General features: G+C 44.5%; 2 protein-coding genes across 3 annotated transcripts in view; both read left to right on the plus strand.

Moving 5' to 3' along the window:
• The window catches only part of CNBD2 (cyclic nucleotide binding domain containing 2), a gene marked incomplete at its 3' end in the record, with an annotated part of 114,960 nt that overhangs the window by 70,015 nt on the left and 23,091 nt on the right, over window positions 1-21,854 (plus strand). The window lies entirely within an intron of this gene.
• The window catches only part of EPB41L1 (erythrocyte membrane protein band 4.1 like 1), a 155,557-nt gene that overhangs the window by 7,829 nt on the left and 125,874 nt on the right, over window positions 1-21,854 (plus strand). The window contains exon 1 of one of the 2 annotated variants that reach the window (XM_079783530.1): window positions 10,785-11,774. The exons of the other annotated variant lie outside the window; for it this stretch is intronic. The gene's annotated coding sequence lies outside the window, so the exon portion shown is untranslated. Of the gene's footprint in view, window positions 1-10,784; window positions 11,775-21,854 lie in introns of those variants that run through there. 2 annotated transcript variants of the gene reach the window in all.

The raw sequence follows: 21,854 nt of genomic DNA on the forward strand, positions 1-21,854 counted from the left end.
GCACTTTCTTCTCCTTCCTCCCTGAACCAGTACAGATATAATAATGTGTACTGCTCAGAGATGTGGTTTGATTATCCCATTTCCAAAACATAGTATTTGAAATGAATTTTAACAAAAGAATATATACAAAATGTGTTATTTTACTACCTCTACTTTTAACATACTTTGTGCACTTCTAAACATCTAGAAAGACTAGATGTTTCAAATAAGGACTTAAGTTTGTCCACTATATACACAGTAGTGTTGAATAAACTACACACATGTAACAATGGTTATATCTGAAAGTGTCTTCCATATAAGAACATTCTAGTCTGGAACCCTTCATTTCCTTTTGACCACCATCAACTCAATGGGTTGAGTAGGCACATGTACACTTATAGGTAGATTTCACAATTTGATTTCCAAAGTCCTTTTCAGAAGACAGCCTTTTGATGAATTTTAACACAAAGTGTACAAAATGTGTTAGTTTACTAACTCTACTTTTGTCATACATTGGCAACCTCTTTAATATCTAGAGACTAGATATTATAAAATTAGGACCTATTTGTCCAGTATATTCACAATATATACAATAAAATTAAATGAAATGCATGTAACATATAGGGCAGCAAAGGATAAGCTAAAATTTTCTATCACACACTAGCAAAACATCCTTTTGTAATTTCTTCCCTCCCACCTCCCTCAACCTCGTAGTGAACAAGTACACAGAGTACACTACTCGGAGAGGTGGTTTAACAATTCCATTTCTAAAGACAATATTTTCTATCAGGTTTTAAAAGCTATTTATAAGAAGCATTATTCTACTACTTCTACTTTTAAGTACATCAAGCACTTCTAAATGTCTAGAAAGACTAGATATTTCATGTAAGAACTTACTTGCCCACTATGTGCACAGCACTGTTAAAATTGCACGTACTAACCATGGTTATAACCCGAGGTATCTACTAAATATGACCATGTTGGCCTGAACCATTCCCTCTCACTCCCTTCTCTTCACCACCAATCCAGTGGACAAGTACAGGTGTGTGTAATATTTAAAGATGGTGGAACAAATTCATATCCAAAAGTCATTTACACAAGACAAGCTTTCCTAGGAATTTCAACACAAAGTGTACAAAATATGATAATTTTACTAACTACTTTGTCATATACTGGCAACCTCTTTAACATCTAAAGACTAGCTATTGCAATTTAGGACTTATTTGTCCATTATATACACAGCAAAACAAAATGCACATTAACATATAAAAATGGTTTTATCTGAAAATGTCCAAATATGAACACACTAGCATATTACCTTTGCAATTCTTTCCCTCCCACCTCCTCCAAACTACTGAACAAATATCGACTATAGTATATTGCTCACAGAGGTGGTTTAACAATTCCATTCCCAAAAGATAGTATTTCCTATGAATTTTAGTAAAAACATATTTACAAAAGTGATATTTTACTACCTCTACATTTAACATACGTTGGGCACTTCTAAACATCTAGATGGACTAGATGTTTCAAAAAAGGACTTAATTTGTCCACTATATATACAGCAGTTTTGAATAAACTGCACACATTTAACAGTTTATAATCTGAAAGTGTCTTTGAAATATGAACATTGTAGCCTAAGACCATCTTTCCCTTCTTCCCCTCCTCCACCAACCATGTAGGCTCTAATGCTCAAATATTCATAAGACACTCTTTCCTAGAAATTTTAGCACAAATGTGAAAAATACATTAGTTTACTAACTACTTTTGTCATACACTGGCAACCTCTTTAACATCTAGAAAGACTAGATGTTCTAAATTAGGACTCATTTGTCCATTATATACACTATATACACAGCTAAGTAAAACTAAATGCATGAACATAAAGGACAATGGTTAATCTGCCTCATTTTGAAACACACTGGCATCCAGCTCTTTGCCCTTCCTTCTCCCTTGAACCAGTGCACCAATGTGTACTGTCAAAGGGGTGGTTTGGCCATTTCCCAAAATAAGAGTATTTGATATGAATTTCAACAAGATATTTACTAAAATGTCTTATTTTACTACCTCTACTTTTATCAGGCACTTCAGAACATATAGAAAGATAGGTATTTCAAAAAAGTACTTGGCATTGTCAACTATTATACAATAGTGAGGAATAAAATGCACACATAAAACAATGGTTAGAATATGAAAATGTCTTCTAAATATGACCGGTCTGGCATAGAACCTTCTTTTCTTCCTCCTCAAGGTCTTCTCTCCAGGTCTTCTCACCCACGGGGCACACGTGGATGTGTGTCGCTCCTGATGCCGCAGGCCGTGTCTAGAGGTAGTCTGACAATTCCATCTCAGAGTCATTTCCAGAAGACATTTCTTTTGATCTATTTTTTTAAATGGGCGTTTGCAAGACGTGTGATTTTCTAACTCTACTTTATCATACGTTGGCAACCTCTTTACATCTAGAAGGCCTAGATGTAGCAAAGTTCTCTTGAAAGGTTAGGGGGGAAGTTGAGAGCAGCTTTTTCATATTATATACACAGGCGCCTATAAAGGGCCAGTAAATCTTCGCAAAGGGTGGTGGGCACTTCCTAGTAGCCAGATGTGGCATGTCCTTCTGTCATTTCTCTTCCGAAATCAAGGTTTATATAACGAAGACCCACCGCCCGAAGGCCCGCTAACCGCTCCACCCGCCACGGGTGGGGCTCCGCTCACCTTCGGTCCCTTCAGGCCTTTGTCCATCGTGGTCAGGACGAGGTGAGGTCTCCTCCAACTGGGACGGGGGAGTCACCCTAGGCGCCCACCCAGGTGCCCAGCCCTGAGGGTGGGCGAGCTGTGTCCACGCAGACCCGCCTCTCGGCCTCCGAGGCCCTAACGGCCTCCCTCTGCGCATTCCAGCGGCCGCCATTCTTCTCGCCCCGCCACGCCCGTCGCTCAAGGCAGCGCGGCGTCGGGGGCTGGTCTCGTCCTGGGGCTGTTCACGGCGGCTTGGCGGGGGCTCCGCTTAGGCCCCGGGGGGTCAGGCCTGGAGACCCTGCGGTCCACAGGATGCGCCTGGGGGAGGCCCCCGCCATCAGGTCGCGGAGATGGAGGTGGGGGTGGGGAGAGAGGTTCGCTGCTGCTTCCGAGCTTGGACCTGGGCAGTGGGCACCCGCGGGGAGGGCTCTGGGTCTGCAGGACGGACCCTGCTGCCCGTCCCCGGGCCCCCCAGTTCACCCGCCGGCCGGGGCCGGAGGGCCTGGAGGGGCCCGGAGGGGCCCGGAGGAACCCGGAGGAGAAGGCCGCGCTCCACTTCTCACTGCGCTCTCTGCCGGAACTGACTTGGCAGTTCTCTACGCAGGCTAGAGAGAAGCGGCACCGGAAGTATCCTGCACCTGGACCCGCAAGCCAAGGTTCCGGGACTGAAATGTTCCGCAGGGGGGAAGGGCTTGGGAAGCTCGTGTGCGGTTAAGAGGTCCTACTGGCGAGTCCTTTGCAGCCGTAGTTGTTAAGGCCTCAGAATACCTGAACATCAGTATTTCTTTACTCCAGATTCCTTCACTCCAGCTGTTGGACAAGGAGGCTCTTTCCAGTCTTTCATGCACTCATTCACCACCTGTTTATTGAGCACTATTACGTGCCACATAAGCATTGGGGAATGCAACAGTGAAAGAAAAATACCCCACCTAAAAATGTCTTTCTCCTGAAATTTGCATTCTACTAGGGAAAACAGACTATTCTTAAAATGCATATTAGGGTAGATAGCGAAAGTGCTGTAAAAATAAAAAGAAGAGGAGAATATGAAGTGAGTGTAGAATGTTTTAGATGGGGGCCAGGCGATTTTTGAGCAGATATCTGAAGGAGGTGACGTTGAGTGGAAGAGCTTTCTTGGCAGAGGGGAACTGCCAGTGCACCGGCTCTAAAGCTGAGGTGCATGGGCCTGGTCTGTTCCACCGACAGCAAAGAGGCTGGAGCGGAGTGAGCAGGCAAGAGTGTAGAGGTTAGTTAGAACAGGCCAGGTAGTGTGAAATCAACTGTGTGAAATAGGATAGTACCAGGATGGCAGCAAAGGTGGCAAAAGTGGTTAAATTCAAGGTAAATATAAGATCCAGTCTGCAGGGTTTGCTGATAGACCAGATGTGAAGTATGAAAGAGAGGAATTGAGGATAACGTCAAGGCTTTTGGCCTGAGAAAATTAAGGAAGGAGTTGGCATTAACTGAGATGGGAAAGACCATGGGATGAACAAGTTTTGGGGAGAATATCAGGAGTTCAATTCTGGACATGGTAAATTTGAGATGCCTGTTTGATATTCAAGTGGAGATACCAAGTGGACAGTTGGATTTATGAGTGGCATTCAGGGGAGAGTCTGAGCTAGACATATACATTTGGGAGCCATCAACATATGGATGCCTTTAAAGCTATGAGGCTACATGAGAGAACCAAGAAAGTACATAGAGAGTGATCTTAGGCCCGAGTCATGTAAAAAGGTCAGAGTGACGAGATGGAACCAGCAAAGAAGACTGAGGAATGACCAGAGTGGTAGGAGAACAACCATAAGAGTGTGGTGTCAGAGGTAAATGAAGAAAGTGTTTCAGAAAATTATCAATAGTGTCAAACATTACTGATAGGTCACCTAAGATACAGTTGAGAATTAGTGTACTTCAAGCTTTAAAAATTCATGCTGTGATAAACCTTCTTGTGAATTTTCAAACTTTGTGGAGGCTTCTGGTTTCCTTTGGATACAAGTTGAGAAATGAAAAGAAAGATCAAAGGGTTGGTCCAGGCTCAAGACTCTCTTGATGCAGACTCAGACAGGATTCCCAGGAGGAAAATTCTACAATTTGAAAGACCCCTCTGCTGGAAGGCAGAAAGGAGGAGTGATGAAAAGGCCAAGAGCTCTGGGCACTGGGGCTTTAGTCCACAATGAGATGACAAAGTACTAAGCTGCGGTGGTGGCTACAGAAGTAGAAAACAGGTGAGGTGAGGGTTTCTAGTTTTGCAAAGAAAGAAGCCACCTGAGTTAAATATCTGGAGAGAAGAGAAAGGGGGAGGAGAAGCCACGGATCACACAAGGTTTCACACAGCAGGACTGGCTGGCTAGGTGGGTGATTAGTACATTAACCAATGCTCTAGCTCCGTGGTCGGCAAACTGCGGCTCGCGAGCCACATGAGTGTGGCTCTACCACAAAATACCACGGCCTGGGCGAGTTTATTTTGAAGAAGTGGCATTAGAAGATGTTTAAGTTTAAAAAATTGGGCTCTCAAAAGAAATTTCAATCGTTGTACTGTTGATATTTGGCTCTGTTGACTAATGAGTTTGCCGACCACTGCTCTAACTGATTGGACTCAGTGAATAGAGTGTCAGCCTGTGGATTGAAGGGTCTCAGGTTCGATTCCAGTCAAGGGCACATGCCTAGGTTGCGGGCTTAATCCCCAGTAGAGGGTGTGTAGGAAACATCTCTCTCATCATTGATGTTTTTTTTCTCTCTCTCCCTCTCCCTTCCTCTCTGAAATCAATAAAAGTACATTAAAAAATACATTAACCAAAACTAGGAGAATGAAAGTCTCAGTGTACAGTTCCTGGCCCCCTTTCTGAGCTCCCTACCTTCTAAGCAAAGGGCTGGTATCTCTGGAACCTAAATATCACGATAATGACAAATATGTGTACTGCTTTCTACTTGATATATCTCTACTTGAATGTTCCAACAGTATCTTAAACTACTCTTGTGTAAAACAAAACTCTTTATACCTCCTCAGAGCCTGTTCTTCCCCAAATTAGTAAATGGTAGTATCATTCACCCAGTTCCCAAATAAAAAATGAGGCATCTTCCTTGATTCCATTCTTCCTCTCCTTCCCCATCCCCCAACCATCATAAGTCCTATTTTCCTCCTCAGTGTATTTAAAATACAGCCATTTTCCTGTGCTTTCCAATATAGTAGCCTTTAGCTACAAGAAGCTATTTACATTTTAATTAAAATGACATGAAATTAAAAATTTCAATTCCTCATCTACACTAGACATGTTCCAAGAAGTAAGAGTCACAGGTGGTTAGTGGCTGCCATATAAGCACAGATATAGAACATTTCCACATTCCCGTTAAATCATAGGGCAGTGCTGATCTATAACCTAGTCCAAACCAGCAACATCTCTAGTCTGAATGACTATAATAGCCTCTTCATTGTTGTTTTTACTTTTCTATTACTCTTCCCTTCTAATCCATTCTCCTACTTTTAACCAGAAATCAGATCTTGTTGTGGCTTTTCATCGAACTTTGAACAAAATCCAAACTTCTTACCATAGCCTGCTGCCCTCTGTCATTACATCCCAGCCACACTGGCTTCCTTGCTATTCCTCCCACTCTAAGTTTTTCTTGACCTCAGGCTTTACACATGCTGTTTCCTCTACTTGGATGATTCTTTCCCTGGCTATTAGCAAGGCTAAGTTTCTTCTCATCTTAGGTCTCTGTAGAGGGCCTTTCCTGACTTCCTCTTCTAAATGAGGTTTCTTTCAGTTAACATCACATCACCCTACTTATTTCCTTCTTTCATTAATCACAATATTTCATTATGTTATTAATAATAAAAATTTCTATGTACTTCTTATGTATAAGGCACTGTGCAAATAACTTGCTTTATATATTTTATATTGTTTATTAATTTACTAGTTTATTTTCTTTTCCCCTATGTCCTTGACACCCAGTACAGTGCCTGACATACAGTAGACATTAATAATTGTTAAACAAATAAATTTATTGAGCACTTACTATGGGCCAGGCAATGTGCTAAGCACTTTACATATATTGTCTCCTTTAATTTGCACAGTGATTCTATGATGTAGGTACTGGTACTCCCTTTTATAGATGAGAGACTATGTAACTAGTCTAGTTCAAAAGAAGAACTAGGATTCTAACCCAGGTCATCTGACTCTGGGGCTCCCTGGGAAGGTACTATAGAGGGTATAGAGGCCTGAGAACACACCAGCCGGCAGCCCCCACAGCTCAGACTAGAAGCCCCAAAACAAAGTCTTCTTTTTTGAAAGGCTTTCCATTTCAGATCAGGCCAGAGATTCTGGGTGTCACTGCTCAGCTGGGAGGCAGACCTGGGTCAGGGCTCAGGATTCTGTTGTGAGTCGAGCTAAATGCTCCAGTTCGATTCTGAGCATCCTCAGTGGGGCGGGGACCGGCCTAGAGACCCCAGACAAGACCCTGAGTCAGAGGTGTACCCAGTCTGACCACTAATACCACTGTGTCTTTCTGCCTATCTCAGATCAAGGATGAGACAAGGAAAAAAATAAAAATAATGAGTCTTCTCAGGAAACATCACATATCAGGCCTGTGACACGGAAGGGTGTTTGTTAGGTCAAAGGCTCCAAGCTCATTAGCGGGAATGGTGCTGAACTGCAAGCCACCCACACAGCTTTCTTGGGAAACAACACAGTGCAGCATCCACTCCTCCCAGGCCTGGGCCTGCATGGTTCCACCATTATCAACATCAGCACACATCTGCACCCAGGTAGGTCTTGTTGGCAGCAGGGTCCTGGAAATGGATTGTGTGTGTGTGAGTGGGGGTGTCCCAGAGAGGCTGTTCATAATCCTCCTCCTCCTCACTGCTTGAATTTGGGACTGGTTCTGCCCTAGTCTGGGTTTCTGAAACATGAATTATTTCCAAATCAGCTTAACAACCTCCTCCATATCTATGTACACCAAGACCAGGTTTTACTTAATATCTCTCTGTGAATCGAGAGAGAGGCATTTAAGTAAAACCGTCACTACATTAGCATTGTCCTCAGCAGTACTGATGAACTCACCAATTGGATGTGCTGGTTATACGTTTTCTGAATGTCTATTAAAGTAAATAATGCAACACTTAATGTTCATCTGCGTTCCACTTGAAATTAACTTGGTGCAACCAGGATGCAAAACAATTGGTGTCAAAGGGACACAAGAGTTCCCTTTGACCGGAGCTGGAACAATTTGAGCCACAAAATAAATTAACACAGTATTAGATTATAGCCCCAAGTATACACTAAATATTCATGAGTCCAAACTGATATAAATAAATAAATAGGGAGAAAAGACTAATTTTCCTTATGGAAGAATTCCAAATAATTTACCCCCTCCAGGGTAAAGAACTTAATTCCTCCCTTGAGTGTGGGCTGAACTCAGTGACTTGCTTCCAAATAGTGGAAAGGGAGGAAAAACACATAACTTCACAGGGAGAAAACCTGGCAAACACTGTCTTGGCCAGGTACTCAAGTCATGTTGAGAGCATGTACCCCTGATCTGATGTCATGAGAAGGGCATTACCTCTGTGGTTTCCTTCACCAAACTCCAGTCTAAGAATGAAAAAACATCAGAGAAACCCAAATTGAGAGACATTCTATAAAATACCTGACCAGCACTCCTAAAAACTGTCAAGGTCATGAAAAACAAGGGAAGTCTGAGGAAATGTTCTAGGCCAGAGGAAACTAAAAAGACATAATGACTAAATGTAATGTAATATCTTCGATGGGATGCTGGAACAGAAAGTAGATATTAGTGAAATAAAAATAACGTGTAGAGTTTAGTTAATAGGAACGTACTGAGGTTAGTTTCTTAGTCATAACAAATGCACCTTGATGTTAACAATAGGGGAAACTACTGGGGGTGGGGTATACAGGAACTCTGTGCTCTGGGAAATCTCTGTAGCCTTTATATCAAAGATTTATATTTATTTTTTGTAAATACAGAATTCTTTTTATTGTATTTATTTTTAAAGATATGTTTTTATTGATTTCAGAGAGAGGAAGGGAGAGGGAGATAGAAACATCAATGATAATAGAGAATCATCAATCGGCTGCCTCCTGCATGCCCCACACTGGGGATCGAGCCCGCAACCTGGGCATGTGCCCTGACCAGGAATCGAACCCTGACCTCCTGGTTCATGGGTCAACACTCAACCACTGAGCCATGCCAGCCGGACCAGAATTCTTTTTAAATTATATGTTTATTTTCTTAAAAAGAGGGGGTTTGTATGCTAATGGTTCAAAGCGAGAATTTTGAAGTGATGTAGATCTGCCTATTTGTTTCCTGTGAAACAAATTACCACAACCTGGTAGCTTAAAACAACAGAGATTTATTTTCTCATTGTTCTGGAGGCCAGAAGTTCAACATTATTCTTAGTGGGCTGAAATCAAGAGGCTCCCTCCAGAGGCAATAAGGAAGGCTCGACAATGTTAATTGACTTGTCTCTTCCTACTTGCGGTGGCTCCCATCATTCCTTGAATTGTGGCCACATCACTCCAATCTTTGCCTCTGCGGTCGCATTGCCTCCTCCTATTCTCTGTGTACCTGTCTAACCTCCCTCTGCCTCCCAGAAGGATATTTTTTCTGGCATTTAGTGCCCACTCAGATAATCCTAGATGATCTTATCTCAATACCCTTAACTTAAATCACATTAGCAAAAATCCTTTTCCTAAATAAGGTAACATCTATAGGTTCCAGGGATTAGGCCTCTGTATCTTTGGGTGCCCATTAAATGCCACCTACCACAGCCTGTCTGAAAGGAATTTAGGACTGGTAGTATCAATCAGCCTCCTCTAAAATTGAAAATAACAACTATATAACTATTTTAAAAATGTTCATCAAGCCACACTTTGAAAAAACAATTGATACAAGAGACTGGTCTTAGAAGTCAGACAATCCTAAATTCCAAAGCAGGCTCCAGCACACAGAAGCTTGTGGCCTTGGGTAAGTCAACAAACGCCTTGAATGGCAACCTCTTCTGTACAGGAGGAGCCCTGCCACAGGGGAACACTGTCAGAACTCAGACCATGTAGCAGATGTTCTCTCCCCACCCCTTATAGAGTATGTTATAGCTCATGAAATATTTTCTACGTACAACATGTTTGAGCCCCATAAAATTTCACTCTGTGAGATAAAGATGAATTTTCCTTCCCATTATACAGATGGAGAAACTGAGGCTCGACAATGTTAATTGACTTAGTGTTACCCAACTAGAAGACTGGAGATGGGTTGGTGTCTGAGAGCACCATGGGCAGGAGCTGAGGGGCAAATGCCTCCCCTTCTCCAAACCCTGTGAGACTGACCCATGGTTTGTAGTTTGCCAGGTTCCTGGTTTTGATTGCTCCTTATTCCGAGTCATTGAAGCAGAGACTCTAGCAGGACCCTCACACTGCAGAGCCCACCTTGGACTGGGTGTCCTGAAATGGACCAGGGAAGCCTGTTGAAGGGTATGTTAAGGGCCCACGCGCCAAAGCCAGGAGTTAAACCGCCTGAGTTCCGATCCTGGCTCTCCCACCTCACAGACCCGTGGCCCTGGGCAAGTCACCAAACCCTTTTGTGCTTCCGGTTGTTTCCTCCTATGTTAAAAAAGAGATCATTATAGAACCTTAAAGGAAAATGGTGAGGCGCAAGTGAATTACTGTACATTCAGCTTTTATCACAGTGCTTGGTACAAAGTGAGTGCTCACCCTAGTCATTACTAAGCCCCGACAACCCCAAACACCTCATTGCACGGGCTGTTCTTTCTCCCCCATCCGCCCCCTCGCCTGGGGAAATGTGATTCCTCCTGCCGGGGGCGGGGAGCACGGGTGCGGAGGCTCTGGGTCTCTCACTGTCTCGCTGACGTGAGTCATCCCTGGTCTCCCAATCATCCCCACGGGTACCAGGAGATGACAGAGGTGCCCACCCAGCAGCGGGACTGAGCCCCGCAGGCCGCACCCACCCTCCCTTCCAGTCCAGGCGTACGGGCGGGGCCGGGAGCCGCTGGGCCGCCACAGCAACGCCTGGAGGCTGCCGGGACGGAGAGGCGGGGTCGGCCCCGCGAGGCCCCGCCCCCAGACCAGGCCCCGCCCCCAGACCAGGCTCCGCCCAGAACGGGGCCAGGGGCCGCAGTCTGCCGAGGCCCAGTCAGCTGTGTGGCTCTGGCTAACTTCCTGAGTGCCCGACAGAACCACTGTCTGACCGACCACGCACGCCCTCCCCGCCTGGGAACCCGAGTCTCCAGCTGTGTCGGACTGAACACAGTCTTCCCGGGCGCCTGGCGGACCAAGACCGGATCTGCCTGGCTGGCTACAGCTGGCTGGCGGGCTGCCCACCCCTGGCCGATGGCATCTGGGCCTGACAGGGGGGGTGTGTCTGAGTGACTAACTGCATCTGACGGACCAGACTCCATCTGTGCTCCACAACCTGTGTCTGACTGACCGCGATTCTCTGTCTGACTGACCACTTTAATGACGGATTCCTCTGGGCCAGCGGCTGGACCACATCTCTGCTGCATGCGGAGGCCGACCGAGGCCGGCTGCTTATGGCTGCACCTGGGCCTGGGCCTGAGCGCATCTGCCTGAGTCCCCTGACCAGCTAACCTGCCTGCCTTCCTGAGACTTGCCGACCACCCTGGCTGAGTTGGCCTCCCTACAGCCTTTCTGCCGGCTGGGGTCCACATGCCTGGGCCTCTGAAAGGAGGATCAGCCCCCCCGCCCTGATGTGTGGAGGGACCATATTTGCCAGATCGTATGGCTGAATCCACATGGCTGGCTGATTCTGGGTGACCCTGTCTCAGGGGCTGAATGACTGAGTCAGTCTGACCGTCCCTCCATGACCACCTCTGTCTGACTGAGCTTGACCGAGTCTGTGTCTGACTCTGCATGCCTGACTGCTGTGGTGGCCGGCCACACCTGCATCCAAGAGCCGTTGGTTGAATCAGATTGCCTGCCTGAACTACAGCGGAACAACTGGATCGGACTGACTTGGTCCCTCAGATTCTCTCCCTGACTAATGGCCCCTTTCATTCCAGCTGCCCAACAAATGGTTCTGAGGTATTGCTTGTTGAGAGGTCTGGGGCCTGGGCATTTTTAGTGACAAGTCTGAGCCTTGGGGGGTGGAGGGGTCCAAACAAAGGGCACCAACAGGGAAAGGAGCTCAGGACAGAGTCTGTGAGGGAGGCAGGCAGCAGGAGCAGGACTTGAGGCCAGGTGGGGAGCAGCTGGAAGAAGCTACAGGGATCCTCAAGGCTCCTGAGCTCAGGAAGCTGTTTGTAACAGAGTCAGCTCGTGGAGGAGTTAGGCTGGTATGTACCGTATTTTTCCGTGTATAAGATGCCCCCACCCCCACTTTTCCAATCCCAAATTAAGAAATCAATATTTTAAACATTTTGCTAGTTTTCCTCTTAAGGACTTCTTTTTTGGCATCTCAAGGAGTTGTTCTTCCTGTTTTCTCCACTGTCTGGTCATACACTCAGTGGGAGGAGGTCCAAATCGTCTCTCTGCAGCTCTATTTCCATGCTCTTTTGCATAGCTGATTACATTCAGTTTGAATTTTGCAGAGTAAGACAATAGCTTACCAGTATTTATCTTTTTATTTTTTGACATCTTTATGGGCTCTGAACGCTCCAGTCCCTGTTGCATCTGCACACTCTCCACCTCCACCTCCAATTACGGCATCAACTGACATCAGTAACAATAAGGCTCGTGATTGGAGGAAGCCTGTTTGACAAGGTATGGGCAGCTAGGCACCTGTGGCTCCCTCCTCAGCTGTCTTTTGTGTATAAGACGAATAAGATACCCCTCATTTTCAGTCTAACTGATTTTAGAAAAGAAATGGTGTCTTATACACGGAAAAATATGGTAGGTGCCTCAGGGCAAGAATACATGACCCTGAAAACTTTGTTCCTCCATGTTTGTGGGAAAGTTCTGTCTGTGCCTTGCTGCTCTGCAGAAGGGGCATTCCACAGACCTTACATCTCCTCCTGAATTTAAATCTTTCCCATAGCTTATGTGTGTGCATATGTGCACTGGCCACATCAACCATATTGAGTAATTTACCCTCCGGAAAGAGAAGCTGTGTACCAGAATAAGGGAAAGGAAATACTGATTAGAGGGAATTAAAAAAAAAAAAAAGTAAGCATGTCAATTGAATGGGTGTACAATGAATTATAACTATTGTTATTAATAACTAGAGGCCCGATGCACGAAAATCGTGCAAGAGTAGGCCTTCCTTCCCCTGGCTGCCGGCACCGGCTTCCCTCTGGCACCTGGGACCCGGGCTTCCCTCCAGCCCTGGCTTCGGAAGGATGTCCGGTCTAATTAGCATATTATCCTTTTATTATTATAGATAATAAATGAGAGCATTGGAGTAACTTATCCTGATCAAGCTCTAGCATTCTGAGATGCTGTCTCTCCATTAATAACAGAGCCTGGCTGCCTCATTGATTTCATTATCAGCCACAGAAGGGTAGGCGGGAAAGATACAGCTGCACTCCCAAGGGCTCTGTCTTAGTCCATTTGGGTTGCTATAACATCAGATTGGAGGACTTAAACAACAGACTTATTTTTCAAAGTTTTGGAGGCTGGGAAGTCCAAGGTCAAAGCGCAGGCCAATTCGGTTTCTGGTGAGGCTTTCTTCCTGGCCTGCAAACAGTTGCACTCTCACTGTGTCCTCACATGGTGGAGAGAGAGAGCTCTGGTCTCTTGCTCTTCTTATAAGGACACTAATCCCATCATGGGGGCCACACCCTCACAACGTCTTCTAAATTTAATTATCTCCCAAAGGCCCCACCTCTGAATACTATCACATTGGGGTTAGGGTTTCAACATATACATTTGGGGAGAGAACAAATGTTCAGTCTATAACAGAATCTTACAACATGAACTTGAATTTTAGCCATGGTAGCTTCTTCCCCAGGGTGCTGGGGAAAAAGGCAGCACCAAGCTGCATGGGGCACTTATACCTCATTTATTTATTCATTAATTCAATAAGTATTTATTGTGCCATGCTCTCACCCTGCCCTCATGGAGCTTAGACTTATGGGTTTCAGGAAGCCTTTCCTGTGCTCTCAACTCTGGTCCTGTCAAAGCCAGGTGCTGCGTACCAACCGCTTTCTTTTTGGACAACCTGCACAACTGAAGGTTTAAGAACCACTAGTGGAATGACTGAGTTTGTTGGCTCTGATTTTGGATTATCCATATTGGAATTTCAACGCCACTACACAAGAGCTGTGTGACTTTAGGCAAGTCAATGAATCTTCTGTGCTTCAGTTTTCTCGTTTACATAATCAGAATAATTATCATTGCTTTAAACTATTATATTAGGTCATATTAAGATCTTAGCACATACTTTCATTCTGCAATATATCCTGTAGATCTATTCCAGCATATACTGAATGGTGTATGTTGAGGATATTCATTGATTTATTGTTTACAATAGAAAAGAAACACCTTAAATATCTATCTACAGGGGACAAGTTTAATAAGTCATGGTCTTGCCATACAAAAAATGAGGCAGCTCTTTATATACTCATATGAAAAGAAGTCTCCAGAATTTCCAAGTTAAAAAAAACAAGGTGCAGAACAGTGTGTCTAGTATACTGTCTTTTGTGTAAAGAAAAAGAATCTTTATAGAATCTTTATATATGCATAGGTTATCTGAAAGAATACTTAGGAAACTGGTAATAGTGGGAAAATAGGTGGATGGAAATAGGGGAAGGAGGAAAGCTTATATTTACTATACATATATATTGCGAATATATATATATATAAATCAATTTCAGAGAGAGAGAGATAGAGCAAGATAGAAACATCAGTGATGAGAGAAAATCATTGATCGTCTGCCTCCTGCACGCCCCACACTAGGGATTGAGCTTGCAACCCAGGCATGTGCCCTCATAGGTTGATGCTCAACCACTGAGCCACGCTGGCTGGGCCATACATATATCTTTTATGAGTTAAATTTTGTAGTATGTGTATGTATTTCCTATTCACAAAAATGAAGTCTTCAAAAAGGGGGGAGTACTTAGCATAGTGCTTGGTGACAGGGGTAGTGGTGATGGCCCTTCCACAGCTCTAAGCAGATGATTCACTGCAGAAATGTAGCCCAGAGCTATTTGGGGTGTGGCCACAGCCTCTTCATTCTATAGGGTCCGTGTTGTCCCATCAGAGAATCCTTGCATTTTAGAGATGCAAAGGGGCTTCAAGATTCTCTGGTGTGTGGGCCCTGCCCTGCTGAAGCTCTGAGTGCAAATGGAAGGGGCCCAAGGACTTGAAGCTAAGATAACTCCCTCCCATTCCTGGAGATGCAAATGTGAATTCTGAGTGCATTATCCCATAGAAACATTGCTATGCTTGGTACCTAGTGTCCACAGAGTATTTAGGACATTACTGTAGTTCAGCTACATTGTGACTTAAGAAGGCCTTTGTGAGTGCTTGGGAAGGAAAATACTGTATCTAAAACACATTTCTACAGGGGGAAAATGCCTTGCACCTTCAAAAATGAACTTATAAGTCAAACTTCTTTTCAATATATGGGAAGGAAACTATTGGTTAAAAAAAAATTCTTTGATGTAACCCTTTTATTTTAAAGATAAAGAAACCAAGTCCCAGAGATAGGCCATAACCAGCCCAAGGTTATCTAGAAGTTTGGGGCTCAATCTAGGACCTCTTTCATAACATCCTAAGACTAAGCTTTCACTCCCTCCCTGCTCCGCTCAGAAACTGTAATGACTCTTCAATCTGGTGTTAAGACTAGTCATCATGCCCGGCCAGCGTGGCTCATTGGTTGAGCATCAACCTATGAACTAGGAGGTTGCAGTTCCATTCCCTGTCAGGGCACATGCCCGGGTTGTACCTCTTTTCTCCTCTCTGAAATCAGTAAAAATATAATAAAGAAAAACAAAGACTATTTATGGTTTAACTCCCAACCAACTGTCCAGCCTTATTTTCCACCTTCTCCTATATGAATTCTCTACCCTAGCCAGAAAGGTCTCTTCATTGGCACCCAGTGCTCCTGCTTTCCAGATGCCACAACTTGTCAGTGCTGTGCTCTCTGCCTAAAATGCCTTTCTCCTTCCTGTCCATTTGTGGAGATTCTACGTAAACATGGAGGGCGATCACACTTAAATCACATTTCTTCCAGGAAGTCTTCCCTGATTACTTAAGCCAGTGGTGGGCAAACTGCGGCTCACGAGCCACATGCGGCTCTTTGGCCCCTTGAGTGTCCTAATGCCACTTCTTCAAAATAGACTCGCCCAGGCCGAAAACTGACTTCTGCGCATGGGCTACGAAGTTTCAATCGCACTGTACCTGCGCGCCCGCACGTGGTATTTTGTGGAAGAGCCACACTCAAGGGGCCAAAGAGCCGCATGTGACTCGCGAGCCATGGTTTGCTGACCACTGACTTAAGCTCACAGAGCTCTTTCTTTCGTCTGAACTTATTAAAAGTTTTCATGTAAAACATTTGCTCCTGAAGAGGGGAATAGGATGGTTCTCTGCTCTTTGAGCAATGGGATGTGCACTAGGATAGAGCCAGTTACTCGTCCAGATTTTCCATTTCTAGAGAAAATTGGGCAAATGACCTTGGCCCTCCTTATTGTCTCAGGGAAGCCAGGAGTGAAGATGCCACTTAGCTTTCCAGAGCTAGGAGCCTGTTTGCAAAACTGCTGGGCCTGTTCCTCCCCTGATGTTTACTTGGCCCGAAGGCCCAGTGTGATGAAACCTGGCCCTGTTGCCGAGCACCTTGGGAGGCCTCCCTCCAGGGTCCCTCTGTGCTTAGACAGTGGCCCTTTGTGGAGTGGAGGAGCAGGACTGAAAGTGGAGCTGCTGGAAACCCTTCCCTCCCCCTGCCTCCAACCGCCTTCACCAGCAGCCACGGACCATCCTGAATCTGGGTGGCCTCTGTTTTAAGTCCATGGCTGAAGGCTGGCCCTGGCGGAGTGAGAGAAAGCCTCCAGGCAGCCAGCTAAGCTAGGAGGGTGAGGAGGGGTCCTGCCAAGATGACTTGCTGAAACAGAGCACTTCTTCACTCAATAGAGGCTGCGTATAAGGGGGCTCCCTTGAAGAGGAGACTGGTCCCCCCTACAGGCCAGACTGACACTTTCACCATCCCACCACCACCAAAGATGCCCTTAGGATTGAGGGCTGGACCTTCTATGTGGTTGGTCCCTTCTGCCTGTATTTCACTGGATCCTACGCTCTCACTCAAGGTGGTGGTGGTGGGTAGGGGTATTGGGAATCCTTAGATAAAATCCCAAGCCTGGTGGGTAGGAATCAGGGGGAGGGACTAGTGACTACAGGAAGGATGGAAGGTATTGTGGTATAGGTGAAAGGGCACTCACTGGCCTGGGGTCAGGAGGCCTAGGACTTCAGGACCTGCTGACCCACTGACTTGCTGGGTGACATTAGCTAGTTGCTTCTCTTTTCTGTGCCTCTATTTCCCTAGCTATGTCTCACTTTCTCAGGTGCAAAATTATGGAGGCAGAGTAGATGAAGGATTTTTGAATTTTCATAATTCTGACATCACAAGAAAGAAAGGGAAGAGCTGGGGGTGGGCTGGAGGTAGATAACTGACACAATGCTCTGTTGATTCACCAGCTTCTAGGCAGTCGCTAGGCAGCCTCTTCTCTGCCTCCAGCATCCCCTCCTACCTCCGTTCCTTTCCACCCTCCGGTGATGAGACCTAGAAGCTGTTTCATTGGGGTTGTCTTATTACATATTTTGCCCCCAGTGGAAAGGAATTGTGCATAGAGCAGGAAGAGGGTCAGGAAATAAGAGAGGAAAATGAGGAGGTGGGTAAGATGAAGCGAACTGTAGAAAGAGCTTGGGGAGAGCTAAGAGGAAATAAAAGGGAAGAGAGATGATGATGAAAGAGGGGGAATAAAAGAGAGGAGGAAAAAGTGAGGGTAAATGAGATGGGGAAAGAGGAAGGGATGAATGAGAGAGGAAAACAGGAAGCGAGACTGTGTGAAAAGACCACAGCCTGGGCAAATGCACACAGATGGGGACATCTCCGGATATTGTAGGATAAAAAACAGTTCAGTTTGCCTGGAGGTGAGACTGTGTGTAGGGGAGACAAAATTAGAACCGGATTGTGGAAGGTTTCAAATGCCAGGCTGACAACTTTGGATTTTATATCTACTATTTTCTGCTGAGCAAATCCCCTGTGATAAGCTGGGTGAGGCCTGGAGGAGCATTTTCATCCATCCATCCATTCAGCAAGGGACCATGTCTTATCCAATTCCATATCTCCAAAGCATAACACAATGTCTGCACAAAAGAGGTAGCCAGGAAATGCCTGTTAAAATTGAGTACTTGAAAAAAAAAAAAAAGCAGAGCACTTGGAGAAAGCAGGAGCCGAGACAATTGCATAGAGAAGACAAGAATAACTGTAGCACAAGCTAGAAAGCGCTGGACACCCTAAGAGAAGTCCAGATCAGAGTTATGGGAGACCAGAGGAAAGTGAGACAGCCCTCCCTGCTACCTTGAGCAGGAAAGTTCCAGAGAAGATTGTAATGAGGTCAGCTTAGGTCACATGCCTATCCTTGAATTAATCCGTGTGGCCAGGAAGATAGATCCCATTGGATGATTCAGTATTCTGTATGTTAGTGAAGAGCAAAGAGTTCTCTATAGAAAAAGGGGGAGGGGGAGGATTATTACCAGAAAAGGGAAATTAGAACCAGGTGTGGCTGTCACAGTCCACTACGGCGAGAAAAGGTGAGGCATGTACAGGAGCAGTGTGTGGGATAGGGTCCTGCACAAGATGGGTAGGACTTGGAAACAGATAGAGATCAGCCCCAATACCAATCCAAAGACTCCGGACTTCCTCTTGAGCTAGATAGGGCCCTTGTTGGAGATAGGGCGGTGCTTTAGGAAATGAAACCAGGCCACCGAGGTAGAGAATGGAGGCTAAGGACCGGGCGCTGATGGGAAATTATTCCAGCATGTTGTCTGATAAAACCCATGTGCACTATTTTTTACCCACACCAGTGTCCTTTACGTGGTGACTTGGTTTGTATTTTGTTTTGCCCTCTTTAGGCCAGAGAAGGACAGGTATAGTCAGAGAGAGCCCCTCTGCCAAAGGGGCTGCCTCTCCTCCTAGGGCTGTAACCACTTCCCCGGGAAATGGGTGCTCCATGTATAAGGGCAGGTGAACACTTGGAAAGTGTTCAATATTTGAAGCTCATTGGGCAGTTCCTAGCCAAACTTCTGGATAGCGCAGTATTGACAGCCTCCGGACCTAACAAAAGGAGAAAGCTCCAAGGGAGGTGGCTTCAGGCTCCTGCTGTTGAGCAGGGGGTGACCCAGCCCTACAGACGAGTCAGCCCTCTCCTTGTTCCACAAAGGAAGTCTCATGGCGTGGCTTAGTGGGGAGCAGAGTACTTTGAAGTCAGACATCCCTGGCCTTGGTACTCAGCTGTGCTGTCTCCTGGCTCTGGGACTTAGAGTAAGTTTTGTAAGTTATCTGAGCCCTTATTTCTTTGTCTGAAAATAAGGGTAATAATAAGAACCACATGGAATCGTTGTGAAGGTTGAAAAAACGAATGCTAAAAAGCACCTTGGCACAGTGCCATACAAGCCGACAGCACTGGGCAAATGTGAATTACTATTCACTTTTTAATAACAGAGCTATGTGCTGTTAGAGTTGGAGGGGTCTTAGAAATTACTGGTTCATTCTTCTCATTTTGCAGTGATGACAGGGACTCCCAATATCTAATCTCCACGTCTCTCCTGTTGCAATATCTGCTGATTATGCTCTTTTTTAAAAAAACCAACAAACATATTTTTAAAAATTGATTTCAGAGAGGAAAAGAACCCTGGCTGGTTTGGCTCAGTGGATGGAGCGTCAACCTGCGGACTGAGGGGTCCCAGGTTTGATTCCGGCCAAGGGCATGTACCTTGGTTGCGGGCATATCCCCAGTGGAGGGTGTGCAGGATGCAGCTGATTGATGTTTCTCTCTCATCAATGTTTCTAACTCTCTATCCTTCTCCTTTCCTCTCTGTAAAAAAAAATCAATGAAATATATTTAAATTAAAAAAAAAGAAAGAAAGGAGAGGGAGAAAGAGATAGAGATCTCAATGATAAGAGAGATTTATTGATTGGCTGCTTTCTGCATGCCCCTCACTGGGGATTGAGCCCACAACCCGGGCATGTGCCCTTACTGGGAATTAAACCGTGACCTTCTGGTTCATAGATCGATGCTCAACTATTGAGCCACACTGGCCAGGCTGTTTAATATTTTTTAGTAATACAAATTATTATTTTTATTTTGGCAAAATATACATGACATAAAATTGACTATTTTAATCGTTCTTATGTGTACATTTACACAATATTGTGTAACCATCACCACTATTTCTAGAACTTTTTCATCATCCCAAACAGAAAATCTATACCTACTATACCATAACTACCTCCCTCTCAGTCCTTGGTAACCTTTTTTACTTTTTGATTCTATTACTTTACCTAGATCTCATATAAGTGGAATCATATAATATTATCCTTTTGTATCTGACTTCTTTTACTTAATATAATGTTTTCAAGGTTCATCATGTTGTAGCATGTATCCGAATTTCATTCCTTATGGCTGAATAATATTTCTTTGTGTGGATATACTACATGTTGTTTATTCATTTACCTATTAATGTACACTTGGTTTTTTTTTACCTATTGACTATTGTAATACAACCAAGAATATTAGAGTACAGGTAACTGCCAGTATTTTATCCAATCTATAATGTTCCCCATCCAAGATAACAGGTCCTGATCTCTGGAATCTGTCAATTTATATGGCAAGGGTTTTGCAGATATGATTAATGATCTTGAGATGGAGAGATTATCCTGGATTATGAGGGTGGGCCCTAAATGTAATCCTTATAATAGGGAAACATAGGGAGATTTGACTGTCTCAAAAGAAGAAAAGGCAATGTGACCACGGAGCCAGAGATTAGAGTGATGCAGTCACAAGCCAAGGAATGCCGCCAACCACCAGAAGCTGGAAGAGGCAGGAACAGATTTTTCCCTGCAGCCTCTGGAGGCGCACCGCCCAATGGTACTGATTTAGGGTCTCAGGCCTGCAGGAATGTGAAGGCATAAATGTGTAATGCTTTAAGCCACCAAGTTTGTGGTCATTTGTTACAAAAACCACAGGTCTCTCTAAAAGGTATACCAATTTAGAGTTCCACTATCAGGATATAAGAGAGTCCAGTTTTCTTCATTTTCATCAATACTTGGTATTGTAAGAGATTTTCTTTGCCAAACTGAATTGGTCTTTCACTGTAGTTTTAATTTGTTTTTCCCTGGTTACTAGTGAGGGGGAGCCATGCCCATACATTTACTGGCCACTTCTTTCTTTCTTTTTAAAATCCTCATCCGAAGATATTATTTTCCATTGATTTCCAGAGAGAGTGGAAAGAGTGGAGGGGTGGGGGTAGGGGGGAGAGATAGATAGATAGATAGATAGATAGATAGATAGATAGATAGATAGATAGAGAGAATGAGAATCTATGTGAGAGAGACACATCGATTGGCTGTCTCCCATATGCACCCCTACCGGGGCCAGGGAACCTGCAACTGAGGTACTGTACTCTTGACTGGGAATCAAACCCGAGACCCTTCTGTCTGAGGGCCAACACTCTAACTACTGAGCAAACTGGCCATTTATGTCTTCTGTGAATTTCTTGTTCATAGTCTTTGTCCATTTTTCTAATATAGATTGTTATGAATTCTTTTTTAAAATTTATTTATTGTCTAAAGTTTTACATATGTCTCCTTTTCCCTGATTGACCCCCATAAATTCGTTATATATTTTAGATTCTCATACTTTGTTAGCCAAAAGCCTTGCAGAAATTCCCCCTTTCCCCTTGAGGAGCTTCTCTTTCCTCTTTCTTTATGGCATCTTGATGCACAGAAGGCCTGCATTTAATACAATTGACTCTTTCTTTTAACTTTTTAATTTGTGTGATGGTTAATTTTATACATTGATTTTCCCCCTAGAATTTAAAAAGCTTTGTTTTATTGTCAGAGCTCAAAATACAGGTATTAAAAAACACACACATAGTGACCAATAATTATGCATCAATCTGACTGGGTCATGGAATGATCAGATATTTGGTTAAACGTTATTCTAGGTG

Source organism: Cnephaeus nilssonii (genome assembly GCF_951640355.1).
Source record: "Cnephaeus nilssonii genome assembly, chromosome: 11".
In the NCBI taxonomy this organism is placed as follows: domain Eukaryota; kingdom Metazoa; phylum Chordata; class Mammalia; order Chiroptera; family Vespertilionidae; genus Cnephaeus; species Cnephaeus nilssonii.